This window comes from Nuphar pumila, unplaced genomic scaffold (genome assembly GCF_984573655.1).
Source record: "Nuphar pumila unplaced genomic scaffold, dmNupPumi1.hap1.1 HAP1_SCAFFOLD_1734, whole genome shotgun sequence".
In the NCBI taxonomy this organism is placed as follows: domain Eukaryota; kingdom Viridiplantae; phylum Streptophyta; class Magnoliopsida; order Nymphaeales; family Nymphaeaceae; genus Nuphar; species Nuphar pumila.
Genome location: NW_028323751.1, coordinates 4,787 through 8,736, shown reverse-complemented (window position 1 = coordinate 8,736; position 3,950 = coordinate 4,787). Strand labels below are relative to the sequence as shown.

The following is a 3,950-nucleotide window of genomic DNA, read 5'->3' as shown; positions in this document are numbered from 1 at the left end:
AAACATTTGTGATGTATCTTTGTACAACACTACCGCATCCACATGGACACTGACAATTCCAAGACATACTTGGGAATCAGTGCTACCGTTACCTGAGGCCAGCGTACCTGAACCATCCTGACTTACCATAGCCTGACCTGACATGTCCTCTTCTTTGTTGTCTTGTAGCCTGCAAGAAAGGAGATCAGCCACAGCTGACCAAAAAGCGGTCCGTCAATTCTTTTTTGTGTACGATTTGATACGGTCAGGGTCCATTCCCATTGGCTGCATGCGGGGTGCAGGCCATCATGGTGAAAAAACTGTTTGCACATGGGTCAATCGGTTTGTTCGTTCATGCTTGCACAGACACTCATAATTTCACTCATGATGACTCACTTTGTTCTGTCGCAAACATGCCTTCCTCTATATTTGGAGTGTCCAGCTGTTTCAGATTGACAAAAGGTCCCATTGTGGAAGCATTTGCATCCCTCTGGTAGCAGGGATTCGCCACCAATCCCATGCTTTGGCAGGCAATGATCGTGCACATTCCTGCCCGGATTGTACTAAGACTTTGTACAATCCGACAAAGAACTTTGTCAAAGTGCATCATCACAGCAGCGTGAGTGCAGGAAGCACGGTGGACCTTGGCTCAAACCTAAGGACTATTACTTGCCTCAGCTATTTGCACTGATGGCTATTTATAACTGCAGCTGGAGCAATTTTCTGTGCTGGACGCCATCCGGTACTGCTGTTTGGCACATCACCAGCGATGAGCGTTACTGGGGCGAGGTGTGACTGCCTTGCCACTGACTTCAGCGGGCACTTCTTAAGTATTGTGCAGAATCAGTTGCCTGCCGGTAGTCGGCGTTGCAATAAAATGGCTCATGAAGTTTAAGCGAAGCATGCATGCGCCTGATTTTCACGACAAGTGTGCCTCGACCGAGAAGGTTTGCAGCGCGGTGCACTGCAGTTGTTTGCGGCATTGTCATAGTCTTTCTAAGGAACAAATTGCCATGCACCACTCCGTGTGGATGCGGTCATGACACGAGTGCACATACAAGACATGGGAATATAGGCCATTCAGGCTATGAGAGTTGACAACGTGCCCATTTTGAGTGCTTGCCAGCCGGTTCGTATCTCTGTTGCTCATTTTGTGTGCACCCACATGCATGCATGTAGGGACTGCGACGGCTGAGATGCTTACCAGCCATGTGCTACAGGTGATGACGGCAACGTTTGAATTCTGGCACAGGCATTACCTTCCGGCCAAGCATGTGCTGGAGAGTAATGGGATTGTGCCTATGGACGGCGCTCGGCACTTGACACCTGCGCAGCAGTCGGTTGGAATGAGGCTAGTGCACAGCCTGGCTCCCAGCCCATATCCCAGAAATTACGCCTCCTTGAAGCTCCTGCACACTGAAGTCTTTGAGAAGACGTGCGACAGCCGTCTACATGCTGACAATTCGGTGGGTTGAATGTTGCTCAGCACACCGGCGGCCTTCCTGTGCTTTACTGGGAGCACCCAGGCAGGCTTTCATTGCCTCTTGATCCTCGGATGGCTGTGCTGGCTGCGTGACCATGACAAGAGAAATGCCTGTGGCCTGTTCAGCCATCACACATGCAGTTTGTAAGCGAGCATTGATCCACCGTACCTGTGCAAACAATAATAAGAATTCCTGAAAAAAAAATAAGTTACCTGCACCTTGACCTAGAAACAAGTTCTGCCTCATGCATGGTGATTGTACGGGCCACAGGCAACTGTCTTGTCCTGTTGCCAGGCCAGGTCTCAGATCGCCCGCAAGTCCTCTCGAAGCAATGCGTTGTGCTGTGCCGTCTGGCAAGATGGCTGCCGGCTTGTATGCGTGCAGAAGGCTATGCAATGAGGGCAATGTCAAATGTTTCGTTGTTCAACGGTGTTTGTAACATTTCGACATGGCGGATGTCTGGAGATTGTCAACGCGCCTTTTTTGGCTGGCGTATTCGTTTCGTTTGGGTTGGCGGGTGTTGGGACTGTGCATCTCGGGGTGGATGGGAATCTGCTCCCTTTCATCCACATATGTGTGCAGCGCTGCCCCAGGTATGGGGTTGGGAAGTATGTTTCTAAGTTGCCCTACTCAGCCGAGGATCCACGGGTGACATTCACGCACCTAGGTAGTAACCCCTGATGCATTGTGTGCCACAAAGCATTCCATCAATAAATTATGACCTGTGATGATTTCTCACTGCCATACCTGATTGCGGGAGTGATACGTGCAACTCAAGAGTTCCAGCATGACATTCTTGCAAGTCCAACCAGCAGTTACACAGAACACGGTCTGAATGGAATCAATTCTCATGCTTGCACATACACCGCTAGGAGCTTGGACAAGGCTAAACATGGACCTGCAATAAATAACATGGTTCGGTCTATGCCTGCACTGCCTTGATGGTCTCGGAGTCTCCAGCAACACCCATGACGTTGAGGCCATTGTCAACAAACATGCAATGGCCGGTCACAGCAGACGCCAGGTCGCTACAGAGGAAGGCGGCAACGTTTCCGACCTCGCGGGCTGCAAGTTCCTTCTGCACAGGTGCGTTGGCGAACGAGTAGTTGATCATAGCGTCGATGAAGCCAATGGCCTTGGCAGCACGGCTTCCCAAGGGGCCTGCTGAGATCGTATTGACCCTCACTCCGTATTTGCGGCCTGCCTCGTAGGCGAGCACCTTTGTGTCCGATTCCAGAGCTGCCTTGGCAGACGACATGCCGCCACCATACCCGGGAATGACGGAGGATGCTGCCAGGTATGTGAGGGTCACTGCAGACCCACCTTGGCTCATCAGGGGCCCGAAGTGCTGCAGCATGGAGACGAAGGAGTACGACGACGCAGACATGGCTGCCAGGTATCCCGAGCGAGAGGTCTCCAGCAGAGGCTTCTTGACCTCTGGACCATTTGCCAGCGAGTGGACGATGACATCGACTTTGCCAATGTCAGCCTTGACCTTGGCGGCAACCTCTGAGACGGTGTAGCCATCATTGCCAGCATATCGCTTATTTTCTTTCACGTCCTGTGGAACGTCCGCTGGTGTATCGAAGACCGCATCCATTGCATAAATGTGCTCGAATTCCATCAGGGATCCGTTGCTCAGCATGCGCGATTCGTCGAATTTCCCGCGCCTGAGGGAAGTCTCGAAAATGTTGAGTGCTGGAACCCACACTCCAAGAGAGATCTCAGCACCTGCCTCGGCCATTGCCTTGGCAATCGCCCATCCAAAACCTTGGTCATCGGCAACTCCAGCAATGAACACCTTCTTGCCCGTCAGGTCTATCGCCAGGCCACTGCCATTTGCTCTTGCCCTTGTGCTAAACCCTCGAGTCGAATGCACAGGTCGCTGTGATGTAAACGCCTGTCGCGCCACGGATTTGTGAAGTTGGACAATACAGCGTGATGATACACGAGCTACCTTGTTAGACATCCTCGCCAGGACAGGTGCCTTGCAGGCATTGCTCAGAACAGCGGTGGAAGCCATTGTCAGTCGCACCTACTATGTATTCCAGGCAAACTGCGTTTGCAGCTTTCAGCGAGATACTAATATGAGAAGCTTAGTTGAAGAAGGCTCCGCTGGGCTTTTCAGTGCAATGATGTGCCTTATTCGCGCGCACATTGCTGCCTGCGACATGTACTCAGCTGCCACATCATCGACTGAGTCGACACAGCACTTGCTATCTCGATCAAGTAGCTGTGCGTGCCCAAGGACAGAGAACAACACGCTCTTATCGCAAAAAACGCAAATGCATGTTCTTCCAATATCTTCAGACACCGCAGCAACGTTCTATCTGGCGAGGATTGCACAGTCCTCCGCTTGCCCACGCCCAGCTAACCTTAGCAATCCATAGTTCGTGTGACCGGGTAAGCTTAGGTTTTACCTCGACAATGCTATCTAAATAGAGCGATAAGTTCATTGTACATGCCTTAACCATGAACTAGATGCGT

General features: G+C 51.5%; 1 pseudogene; it reads right to left on the bottom strand.

Moving 5' to 3' along the window:
* Positions 1 to 2,385: 2,385 nt before the first annotated feature.
* On the bottom strand, positions 2,386 to 3,486 carry LOC149809100 (enoyl-[acyl-carrier-protein] reductase [NADH], chloroplastic pseudogene; annotated as a pseudogene).
* Between the last annotated feature and the right edge of the window lie 464 nt (positions 3,487 to 3,950).